This window comes from Rutilus rutilus (assembly GCF_951802725.1).
Source record: "Rutilus rutilus genome assembly, chromosome: 17".
Lineage (NCBI taxonomy): Eukaryota > Metazoa > Chordata > Actinopteri > Cypriniformes > Leuciscidae > Rutilus > Rutilus rutilus.
Window position 1 is genome coordinate 17686397 of NC_140230.1, and position 13349 is coordinate 17699745.

At 39.3% G+C, this 13349-nt stretch overlaps 1 protein-coding gene across 2 annotated transcripts in view; it reads right to left on the reverse strand.

The window, feature by feature from the left end:
• The window catches only part of grik5 (glutamate receptor, ionotropic, kainate 5), a 73521-nt gene extending 61245 nt beyond the window's left edge, over positions 1 to 12276 (reverse strand). For both annotated transcript variants that reach the window (XM_084385989.1, XM_084385988.1), the window contains exons 1-3: positions 11996 to 12276; positions 11701 to 11791; positions 6795 to 8027 (exon numbers count right to left, since the gene is read on the reverse strand). The gene's annotated coding sequence lies outside the window, so the exon portion shown is untranslated. The remainder of the gene's footprint in view (positions 1 to 6794; positions 8028 to 11700; positions 11792 to 11995) is intronic.
• Positions 12277 to 13349: the final 1073 nt, after the last annotated feature.

Consider the following 13349-nt stretch of genomic DNA (forward strand, 5'->3'; position numbering starts at 1 on the left):
CATCTTGGGTTCAATGGTCAGATAAAAAAGGCACTCAAGATGGGTTTGATACATAAAAAGTATCCCATGTGTACAATAAAATATACTGCTCTGTTGGATCTTTAATGTTGTGGGCCTATTCTCATTTATAAAACTGTGCGTAGGATCCTTACTAGAAGTGTGCGTGCTCCAAAAAGTTCCTTATTGTGCATTATTGATCATTATTTGCGCAAAAATATTTCCTCAGACATTATCATGCGCTAAGCAATCCTCGCTGTAGTTAAAACATTAAAACACAGCATGCCACAGGAAAAGTGTTCAAAAGCATCGCATTCACTACAAATATTTATATTTATTATAATATAAAAAGTGTTGTAACTTCTTGTTGTAATGATTTCATGTAATTTAAGTTCTTAACTCCATTAATGAGAATGGTATATTTAATCTAAATGTGTATATCAGATGTAGCCTAAAGCATAGTTTAAATCATTATTTGTTTAAACTGTTATTGTGAACATGCACTGTATTTATGATTAGGACTCATAATGAAGATTTAAAGTGGTTTTCCTTCATCTGCCGTCAGTCATTCAGCTCACCATCGGTGTCGCCAAACTGCTCCGTCTCCAAAACGTTCAAACGCATGGGTCAGAGTTTGCGTGCATGTGCGCTAATTTTCCCGTCAAGTTTGTTTTTATAAATCACAACTTATGCGTCAGAAGTGGCGTACGCCTCTTTCAGGGCCTGTTTTGTGCGTACGCAACGGTTACAAACGAGGCCCCTGATATGGCCTTGCAGTCCCCTGACCTGAACCCTATTGAAAACTTTAGAGGAGAGTATATCAACATGGAGCTGGGAATCTGAAGGATCTGGAGAGATTATGCATAGAGGAGTGCTCTCTGATCTCTTGTCAGGTGTTCTCCAAACTCATCAGGCTCTAAAGGAGCAAACTTAGAGCTGTTTTTAAAAGGAGGCTGCAAAAAGCATTGAATAAAAGTCTGCCGTTAATTGTGGCCAATGTCTATTAAAGAAAAACATTTTTCCGATTTTTTGGTTTTTATGATTTATTTGTGATTTTTTCTTCTTCTTCATATTTGTCAAGGGTGCCAATAATTCTGACCACTTTATGTATCCAAGTAATACATGTGTCTTCTTTGAAACACAACGTCAATCTGAGGTTAAACCTGCCTCCTGGTAGGTTTAATTTAAGCCTCAATTTAGTCCTGTAGTAGCTCTAGTCTTCCTCCAGGAAATCAGATTATTAAACTCTGTACTATAGACCAAGTCTAGGACCATTTAAAACCACGACAGAGAAAGCAGATTTCTGTTAATCTCGTTTAAAGGGCCATTTTAGCCTAGGACTAGGCTTAATCTCTGTCTGGGAAACCACCCCTATATTATTTTATTATTATAATATTAGCGCAGTTGCCCTAAATATTCATCGCAAAAAATATATCAAAATTAATTTTAATTCAGAAATTCAAAAAATGCTCATCATGAGAAAGGTGTTATCAAATGATTGTTTATAAATTGCATTTTTAATGTATTTTTGAAGAATAAAAATCTATCTGGACAACAAAATGAATGTCATTGATCCTTTGACCAAATAGAGGGATCTTAGAAGGCAGCATAATTAAATCTCTTGAAACATATTTTGCATAAGAGCATCTATGATGCCTGAGAGTTTTGGAAAATAGCTTCAATCTTTCTAAATCCTAGAAGCTTTACTGTATGATCCACTACTACCCTACATTTCATTTGTTCAAGCCATTTCCAGCACCTTCTATGGCCTCCCTCCAAGTGGCTTGTCTTTTGTAGTAGGGTGAGATGGGTGAGCCTAAAACCGCAGAGATGAGAGAACCCGAGTTCACTCGCATGGTTTTCTCTTATGAAGGAGCACTGCCATTGATTTTGCAGTGTGAAGGACTAATAAAGATGGATCTTTTTCAGAGTAGGGCTGAAATGAGGGCCTACAGGTAAGAGCTGCAGACAGGCAAAGCCACTTGTCCTTAATGGAAGATTGATTTTAATTGTGACACCACCTGATTGGCCCAGTTCAAAACGAATAAAACAGAAAGAAAAAAAAATGGAAATGAAAATCAGAGGGTGACCAATGTATTTTCTCTAAAGCAAAAGGACTTCAAAAGCATTACAATGACTCAGACAGGTTTTTTTTTTTCTCTTCAACATTACGTTTTTCTTGAGGGGGTAAAAGGATATCATTACTGTCACGAAGAAAGCTTCAAAAAGGTCTGAAATAACATCTGAGGTCATTTTCTTTTTCCCTTCCAAACATTTTTTTCAGAAAAGGTTTCAGTCAAATGTTTTGCTCTCAAATCAGCAATTTATTTAAAATCTCTCTGAGGCGGCACATGGAACCAAACATGTTTCTTTTTCTTTTATTTAAAGTGTACCCTTGACTTCTGACTGAGGCACACTCAGACTTAAATATTAGAAGCTAAATGCACATGGCTCAACAGAGCTTGAGGTTTTATTGCACTTTCTGAATCAGATCACACTGCTCTCAGAAACCGATCAGCTGTTGAGACTCGATAAATGACTAACAATGCTTGAGCAAAGTAATTACATTGAAGAATACATTGGGTGCCGGTAGCTAATCACATGAACACACAGAGATTCTTGGACAATTCACTTACGAATCAGAGATCTAACATTTTCGGAGAAAATCGAAAATGTCATTTAAACAGTCTTACAGACATTCTGGAATATAATAGAAGCATTGTTTTTGATTTTGTCTATTGTTGGTTTGAAACCATGTCATTTATCAACTAGTTTTATTTTGTGCACCATCCATCTGCATTTTTCCGTTTATATATTTCAAGTGTTATTCTTGGTATTCTCATCAATCAAACCAGGAATTTGTTTTATGCTTTACTCAGCACATTGCGCCTCAGCATAGCACAACAATGCACTAGGAACTAGTAAATATGCCATTTGTAAGCAACACCATTTATCACATTTTGCATACTCACGTGCAGCAGGGCAGATGATCAACTCAGGAACACACTGGGATATAAGAAGGGCATTAAAATGCATTCCCCAGTGTCCTTAAAAATCACTGAGCAAGGAGGTTTTTTTAATCTCTTTCACACATGGACCCAAACACGCACGCACAAATACACCTGACAAGCTCTTATTCAGATCAATACAATCGATCCTGCTGCCAGTGAACCACTGAACTGGAACTGATGTCATATTTGTGATGTCGACTTTTAGGGGAGGTCATTTCATTCTTGCCATTCGCTGCACAATATTGCACTCTTGGAGGGGGGAGGGCTGTGTTGTGAACTGTGTGCAATTCTGAACAATATATAACTCAAATGAATCTTTAGGAGCTTGAAGAACAAACTACACTAAACTCCATTCAGTGAAGATCCAATGATCCTCTCCTCACTGCTGCCAAATACAGCTCTGCTAGAAATCTCTAACATTACAATAAAGCTGCTTTTTCATCCTCGCTGTCGAACCCTCCTCATGTCTTACTGTGCACCAATCATAGTTTTATTTCCTTGCTTGGCCTTTCCAGTTTCACTGAATATTACTTTGCAGGTGGTTCTCCAAACAAGTAGAAATAAATCTGGGGCTTATATTGAGAGGGATATTCTCACAGAATCTGATACATTCGGTTTGGCAAAATTACATAGACACGGGTCCAGACAGGGCCTCATCGTATTTGTGAAATCCCGCTTTGTTGTTTATTCCAAGTAAGCTACAGTATCATTTTCATTCATCTTTTCAATCTGTACAGAAGCTGATAAGACCAGCATGATCTTTCTGTGGTATCATATAATGGTGTGAACGTATGAAGTAATGCGACATAACTAATAAGAATTGGCAGGTTATTACTGGAGATGAATGAGGATATTACAGAGCTGCTTCTTACTGTTAACAAATCTGCGAAGGTTTATCGCTGAACGTTCCATTTTAGTGCAGTGTAAACTCTCGTAATGCTTTTGGACACCTGAGCCTGTCCCAATACTTGTAGCCCAGACAGAAGTAACAATAGTCCACTGATATGGCAACAGTACTGGTTGATGTCAAAGCAGCAGCTGCCTTGTGCATTCAGACTCTGGATAGGTGGCAGTAATGTCAATTAAGCATCAAAATGTTTAAATAAAACATGCACATATGTGCACCAGCAACCAAAGATGGAAATACACCTTCAAGTAAAGTTGAATAGAGTTTGGCTAAAAGTGTTTTTGCTCTCAATAAGCAGGAGTACAACAGCAGGACAAAAGGACATGCTATTCTATTAGAGCAGAGACACATCCATTATGTCAAAAAGGATTTGCTAAACCTGTGGTGAACAGTCACATACTGAGGAGATTACATAACACCTCTAGTTTTCAGTTTCAAATGTAATGCTGAAAGGATAGTTCACCCAAAAACAAAAGTTCTATCATTATGTACTCACCCACAAACATATACGATGGGTTTTTTTGTGGAAGAATAACCTGTTAACGCTTCTCAAGATATTTGAATAGTGTACTGGTCGCTCTTTTCCACACAATTACAGTGAAGTTTCAGGCATCAAAAATAATGCATAAGCACAATAAAAGCATAAAAAAAGAGAGCCATTAGACGTCCGAGCAACGCTCTGCCATATAGTGCAGTGGATGAGTTCCACCTCAATTTTCTCACCCTCAAGTCATCCTAAGTATATATGACTTTCTTTTTTCAGTCAAACACAATCGGAGATAGCCTATATATTAAAAAATATCCTGGCTCAGCTTGATAATGGGAATAGTAACTAAGATTTTGAAGCCCAAAAAAATGCATCCATCCATCTTAAAAGTAATCCATACGGCTCCAGGGGGTTAATAAAGGCTTTCTAAAGCGATGCGTTTTTGTAAAAAAATATCCATAATTATAACCAGAGGTGTCAAAAGTATTCACATTCATTACTCAGGTAGAAGTATAGATACTAGGGTTTAAAAAGACTTCCGTAGAAGTTGAAGTATCAACTCAAGCTTTTTACTCAAGTTAAAGTATAAAAGTACTTGTTTCAAAACTAATTAAAGTATAAAAGTAAAAGTAATGTAAGGAATTCAGGAGGCGGGACTCAGATCTAAACCGCTTGTGTAATTGGGCAATTTTTTTTTTAACGACGAAAAGCCGGAATGAAAACAAGCCGAAATTAAATAGGAGTAACGAGGCTATTTTTAAAATGTAAGGAGTAGAAAGTACAGATAATTGCGTGAAAATGTAAGGAGTAGAAGTAAAAAGTCGTCTGAAAAATAATTACTCCAGTAAAGTATAGATACCCCAAATTTCTACTTAAAGGAGCTGTATGTAAGAAATGTATTTCAATTAATCATAAAATGGCCCTGATTTGTCACTAGACATTTAGAAATCATGTTCATTTCAAATACTTATATCACTGACAACAGTAGTCCGGCCAGGATATTGTCATTTAAAAGTGAAGTTGCAGCCCTCAACTGATGTTGATGTTGTCATGTTGTGTTTTGGCCTGATGCCCCACCCTCCACCTATCTATCAATCACGAAGTCAGTAGTGTTTCGGCATCCGGGTTGCCAGCTCAGCTCTAGTTACCACAGCTGCAGCTACAAACGTTCGTGCTGGATCCTGCAGCCTATCTGCCAACCTCGAGTCAGGGGGGAGGGGGAGGGGATACACCGCTCTACAGTAATTTGAAAGTGATTGCAGTACCAGTTTTGGCCACAGGGGGTTAAAAGTATTTGTACTTCGTTACTAGACACCTCTGATTATAACTCAAACTATAATCACTAGCTTCCGGTAACGTCCGTCTGCGCGTTCATGAGAGAGTCGAGTTCCAGCGTATGATGGAGGAGAAGTGTAAGCTTAGGTGAGATTAGACACCTCTCGCGGCTCAAACAAATAGGACTGGGCAACAAACGCAAGCTCCTCTGACATTTCTCTTTAAAAATTCTCATTTTAGACTTATAATTCGTGATCGGTGTTTTGTTTTGCTCTATCCTCTGCGCTTCCGTCTTCGTTACGTGTTGGGTCAGAGGTCACTCTTACCTCTAGAGAACTAGACTCGCTTATGGCTGTAACAGGAAGCCAGTGATTCTGGCCTTTTTTAACCCCCTGGAGCCATATGGATTACTTTTATGATGAATGGATGGAAACCTAAGTTACTATTCACTCCCATTATAAAGCTTGGAAGAGCTATAATATCATTTTAATATAATTCCGATTGTGTTTGGCTAAATATAAAAAGTCATGTACACCTAGGATGGCTGGGTGAGAAATGATGGGATAATTTCCATTTTTGGGTGCACTTCAATTCAGATTCTGCAACACTTTGCAACAATCTGGATCCCAAATGTGAACGAGAAGCTCAAATAGGCCTATTACATGCCTTCCCACAAAAACCCATAAATGCACTCCATTTACTCAGAAGAGGATATTCAGGCCCGCAGAGCACTGTAGGAAGTGTATATTGTGGGAGTGTGTGGTGATGTTATTCATAGTTCACTGGGCTGTTTAAGGGCACATCCCTATTCAGTTTCAGGTGATGGAGGGAGTCGGATCGTCCGAATCCACACACAATGAAGGTTACACAAGAGAAAACAAAAACAAATGAGTGGAACTTTATCTAATGGGCAGTGACAGAGTAAGGTGGGCGTCACAGCAATAAAAGGCTCATATTGTCTGCAAAGCAAAAAACATGTACGATCACTTCAAGCGTACCATTACATGACCGGCAAAACAAACAAGCTTAAAGCCTTTTAAGCCTAAACAACTGTTACAGATTCATTCCAAATGCTCACTCATGCACACACTCACACAGCAAGAATAAAAATACTCACAGAATGAAGCAGACCTTGTCAGGAACAGGGTGCCATGGATTGCCGTGGTAACAAGTGAACGCAGTCCTCCGGGGAATCGCAACACGTCTTCTAGGATGACAGGTTGAAAGTCACAGAAATGGAGTGGTGTGGAGAGTCTCAAAGGAGAAGGTATTCCAGCTAGAAATGATCCATCTGAGAGCCCTTCACAAGCTGTGATTCTTATAATAATCCATTTCGATGGGACAAAAGTAGGTTTTTTGTTTAGTTTTTTTACAAAGCTCAAGCACTCAGAGGAAAAGGAACATCCCCAATGGGCATCAAAAATATGGTGACAAAAAAACTGAAGTGTCACTGTTACTTATTTATTTATTTTTTGCTGTATCCGTCCCTCTCTCTCCCGCTGTTAATGTTGACCCTGCCAGCTCCGACACAAAAATAGGAGGGAGCGGCAATAATGGCCAATTCTCAGAATTTTGCACTCCAAGAGACAATCACACGCTCTTGCACGCATATTCGCACACAAACGCACTCTCCTGCGCACACATAACGGCTTCAGTTCTCCTCCGACGTCTAGCTGCCTCTTCCTGTCAGCTCTCCGCACAAACCATCATCCATTGCCTCACAGGCCTTCTGAGTCTCACATACACGCACATAAACACTTGAACACTCAACTCAAACACTCCAAGACCAGTCAGCACTTTTACCCTGCTTTCCTGTGCAGCCTCACTCTAACTTACACGTTATTGCTTTTAGTTTCACAGAGAATCGTTCTTCTGGCCCACCTGCCACATTTGATGAAGGGAGCATTGACTTGAGCAAAGAAACTAGAATAGATTAAAAACATATAGTGAAAGATATCAAGTCTGAGAGCAAAAATCCTCCAGAATAAGTTAAGCTGAAGTCTCTGAGAGGATGAAATGATTAAGGAGCCAGCACTCGGGTGGAGATTTGGAGAGCGGCTCACGCTCTGTTCTCCCACACCCTCATCAATCCAGCTATCCCTCCAATTCCCACGGCTCCTCCCGTCAGGAGTTCAGGAATGAGCTGTGGCACACCAGACACTCCCTCTCTCTCCTGCGAATGGCACCTCTAGGACGGAGGCGGGTCGAGTTGGCTGCTCCGAGGTCCGTGGAAGCAAACAGACTAGAGCCGCAGCTGACGCCGGGGAGAGGAGGAGCGTCACATCTGTCGCCACACTGACAATTTCCTCATCAGCTCATCAGAGTCTTGTGGCCTTGCGTTGCTTAAGAGCTGAGGAAAAACAGCGAGAAATGTTCACGATCAATTATTCATTATGCTGTAGTACAGACGGCAACCTTCAATGATGATATGACTACTACGAGAGAGTTTTGAAATACCATACCGATTCTTCTGAATTAAAACTACAATTTCATTATAGTACTTAGTGGCTCACATTATATCTCCACACTTACAGTTGTAATTCAGTTACACCACACATTTATATTACAGTATACCAGTGTCAATACAATTCATGTAATGTTATTGAATGGATGTGCTCATATGTGACAAGACCATTACATTGCAATCAATATCCAATCAAAACACAGCCTCATTATCACACAATAAAACCAGTGAAGTAGTGTATCATGACTTAACTGACACTAGCTACTACTAATAAAGTCAGGGATAGATAGTCATAACCCTATTTACATCCGTAATGCATGTGCCTGCTCTTGTTGTGAATGATTCATTGGTGCGCATTATTCCAAAATCAAAGAAATAGTCTTTAATAAGTAATAAGTTGACTTGTAAATCTTTAATTAAAAACAAACATCTTTTCTTTGCTGTTGGCTATCAGATATGTTAATCAATAGCCAAATAACTACTTAGGCATTGTTTTAAACTATAATTCAGGTTTGACTCAATTCTAGCGTCCGACTTGCTGTTCATGATCCAATCATTTGCTGTTGGATCAAATAAATTCCAAAATCTTTTTTTGTATCATGTTTTACTCAAATTAATATTAGAAACTAAAAATGTGTTGTGAATGAGAATTTCGCTTAGACTAATAGAAATGTGTTAATAATAAACAAACATACAGACTAAGGATTTGTATCGGATTTGAGCGGACTTGGGCATGGGTTCCCTGACTGACTAATTGCAGGTGGTCATGTCACATAACAGCCTAATCAGAGCGACAAACTCTCTTGTGTGACGGACTGTTCTATAAATATGAAAAGATCATGTATTTAAAGGTGGATCCCAGGCGTGGAGCTGTTCTATCCAGATTCTTATTTCCATACAATTCTCCATGTCATGCTTTGATTATGAGGGTGCCTCTCTCATCAGCTGGACTGATATGAAGGGGAGGAGGGGGAGAGGAAAGGGATGAAGGGAGAGAAGAAAAAAAAAAGAGTGATGGGAGATGGGAGAGGAAGCGACATGGACGGTGGCAGAGTGAGAATGAGACGTTAAAAAAGGACTGCATTAAAAAGATGTGCTCAGTTAGAGAAAAAAAAGAGGACAGGAGCGGGTGCAGAGAGGTGTAGAGACAAAGAGGAAGAGACAGACAGAGACAGAGGGACAGTGAGACAAGGGTAGAGACAGAATAAGAGAATAACTAATGGGGAGGTCAGTTATGCAGCTCTTGCAGCAAAATTCATATTTGAGCAGTACACCCTCAGCAACCAATTACAGTTTTAACCCTTAAAGGGCAGGAACAAAGAAAAAGTGATATTTTTCTAAACATTATGACTCAAATAATGTGATTTCACACTTTTCTTCACTATACATAACTATATATATATAAAGATTAAAATATGTCAGTGCCATTGTTTTGTCTCAAGATGCAGACAAGTAATGTTTTTTTCTAAGGCACGTTTATAAAAGCTACTTAAATGTCCTAATTTAACGAAGGCCTGTCTGTGAAACCAGGCCATAGAGTCACATTAGCGAAACTTTGCGGGCAAAAAGGCCCATTGTCTATTGTCAAGAGTGTAGTGATGTAGTATGAAGCATGTCACACAGAAGTCAACTACACACTAAGCAGATTTCTGTTGGTCAATGCGACGAATCCACGTGACCAACAAGACGAAATATACAAAAAATCTTTTAACCTCACATGAAATTCCCGTTCTTGTGGGTTCCTATTGAAAACTGGATTTTGCTATTGAAAACCAACTGAACAACAGTAAATGTGACCGCAGCTTTATTGTTGGGATCTTTTGATTTGCCACCTAGCAAACGCAGAGCAACACAATTTTAAATCACCATTTATTGGCATCTTATTTTTTCTACTTCTTATTTTATTGATGCTCTATCTTAAATTACACAATTCCGCTGAATTAAATTACACAATTTAAATTGACAGTTGAAACCAAAAAACTCATGAAAGAATAATAGAAGTGGAGAGGCAGGAAGAGTGAAGGGAAGTGAGAGGGCATCTCAGTGAAAGGTTTCAGTCCTGACATTGGTGTCACTCTTGCTTATCACACGTCACTCTCAGGAGCGACTTACTCAAATATGCATCTTTCTTTTCCATTTCATCCCTTCCTCCTATTGCTTGGGCCATCCATCCCCTCAGTCCCCCTGCTCTCTCACTCCTTCTACCAACACAGACAAGTCCTTCTTTATACTCACACACCTAAACGCAAAGGGTTGAAGGCCTGCTGACTCACAAACCCTGTAAAACAGTTAATAAAGCTAGAAGGGGTGAAATGCAGGGGAAGATGGACACTAAAATATGACCAGGCCTGAACTGTGACCTTTTAAAGCTCTCTGAAATGCTACTGATCAATACACAACCATCCACACACAAATAATCCTATGGGAGCATTTAGCATGTTAGCACACTGTCACTTGTGTGAGAGTGAGGAGGTGAGATCTGGTGTGAGTGTATCAGGTTGGAGGACACAGAGACAAAAGGGTAGAAATCTGGATCGATGTAATGTGAGAAATCCACATCTGAGGCACCAGACAAGAGCTGCCATGTTCTCTTCACACACACACAAAGAAGTGCAAAAAAATGTGAAAAAGAGCGCATGAGTGAGCTGGATCTGACGGTTAACAGTGAGCAACAGTGTCCACCACACAGATATAACAGAGAGAGACACAAGCAACAGTGCCAAATGTGTGCAACAGGAAGGATTTCTGCCTTCACCCTTAATTTAAACTAAGTATGGAAAATCTTATCCTTAACCAGATCAGTTGACTTGAGAGAAAAAAACGTTCTTGAATTAAATTTATATGTCTTGCCCCATTGGTCCCATGTTGTAAGCATAAATAAATGGGAGTATTTTAAGAATAAATGTAACAATTTAATGAGGTTTGTGCTTAAAACACGAAAAAAGAATGAGGTAAGAAACAAAATGTACTTAATTCAAGACATATTCTCAGGAAAAAAAAAAACATGTCTCTATTACCTCAAAAATAATTATTCGAAATAAAATTTATTGATTTAAGTATGTTTAGAATACATTAAAATGTCAATGAAACCTACTTCAACATATACATTTTTCATCTTGTTTTAAGGTTGTTTGGATTATTTTGAATTATCCCAGGCAAAATACTGATTAAGAAGATGATTATTTCCAGTGTACGAATGAGGAAAGAAACAGGATGATATAGAGAAGAGGAGAGAGGCAACCAATACTACCAAATTTCCTCAAAATGTGCCAACAGAAGAAGACAGCCTTGCTCTCTCTCTGACTCAGACTAGAGGATGGAAGAAGAATAAAAAACAGGGAGATCAGGAAACAGGGGAAGAGGGGAAGAGGGAAAGAGGGGAGAAGATCTGAACGGTGCACTGAGATTTAACGAAACAGCAAATGAGAAATTCATCAAGAGTGATGCCAGAGGACATCTATGACAGGGAGATGAAGCAAAAAGAGAGGACTTCAGAGAGAGATCTAGAAGAAAAACCAGAGAGCTAAAGAGAGAGCATGAGAGGCTGTTGAAAACTCACCCCTGTGTGAGAGTGGTCCTCCTCAGGTTAACACAATCCCTGCTCTGTGGAGCCATTCTGAGCAGAGCCTGTTTGGAGCACTGCACACTGTCTACAGAATACCAATCACACGCCGGCAACACACACACACACACACACACAGTCAGTCAGTCATCGGCATGATATACTCTTTCACTCAGTGTTTTAAAAGCAAGCCACCAAAACACCGTAGTTGTGCTTTATGAGCTGTGAATAATACAGTCATAATGGAATAAGCAGTGATCTGACACACACACACACACACACACACACATACCCTCGGTGAGACACAGTTCCAATGACGACCCCAGTGATGGGGGACAACAGGCCGATCTGCTCAGGAACTGAAGATGAGAGAGGATCGTGTGAAGCTCCTTCGGTGCGCCTCCTCTTTTCCTTCTGTCTTCTCACACACTCTCTTCAGCGTCGAGCATCAAGAGGCTCTGCAATGTTTCTCTTCCACCCTCTGTCCTTTTCTCCTTTGCTTTCATTTCTTTTACAAGTCCCTGACAATGTTCATAGCTGTAATTCCAAAGCACAGCAGTGCAAGCTGCATTCACTCCAAACCCCCTCCCTTCCTCATATGCGCTCTCTCTCTCTCTCTCTCTCTCTCTCTCTCAGCTCATTGTATCCCCATACCTCCTCTGCTCTCCCTCCAATCCAATCAGCTCTTACTCCTTCCTACAGCCCTTTTCTCCTTTTCTCTCTCCTCCTCTTCCTTTTTCAAAGACAAATCTCAGCCAGCATCAGTGAGATCACCATCTTCTTCAGACAAGTATTTAAATAAGTGAAAAAAAGCGTCACAAGCGTAAAACACTTGACGTGCCTTGCAGCACAGGTAGCAGACGTCACAATGCCAACTCAGACTACACACATACAGATAGTATTTGAAAATACACAACAGGCTGACTAACAGATACCCAACAGGTTATAAATTTTCTACAATTAATTGAAAACTAGAGATTTCGCTAATAAAACATAATTGAATTATTATTCTTAAAAGATATTTATTGTATCATTTTTAATTTGAGATGTTTTAAATGTAGTTTTATTTAATTTCATTCAATACATATGTATATGCAGTAGCCTATACACATACATTTGTATATTATAGATGCAATATTTCTATTAATTATATTAATGAAAATGATGTATTATGTATTTATTTCATGTATGTTATATTTATAATATATTTTTATAATAACCTATAATATATTTTATTTTACCTTTATTCTTATACAAACAAAAAAGTTTAATTTGACACAAAAACGAATTAGTTTACTGCCACGGGCACATTATTGCAATACTGACCGAAGCTATTCACTTTTAATGATCTGATAAACATCTTTTGCGTGTTGTGTCGCTTTAAGGGTTGTCATATGCACCTGTTGTTAAGCAGGAGTCCCCCTCACTGCAGCCCTGTTTGTCTACACACAGGAGATTCATCCCGCCCTTTCCCTCTCTCTCTCTCTCTCTCTCTCTCTCTCCCCGTTTCCCTGAAACGGCTAAATATGCATTCAACAGCTGTCTCTCCACCTCTGCTCTGCTCCGCAGCCTCATCAGCACAGAATCCCCTTTTGATGCAACCCAACACTCTCCAATAAGACGCAGGGATGACGCGTTTGAAAGCC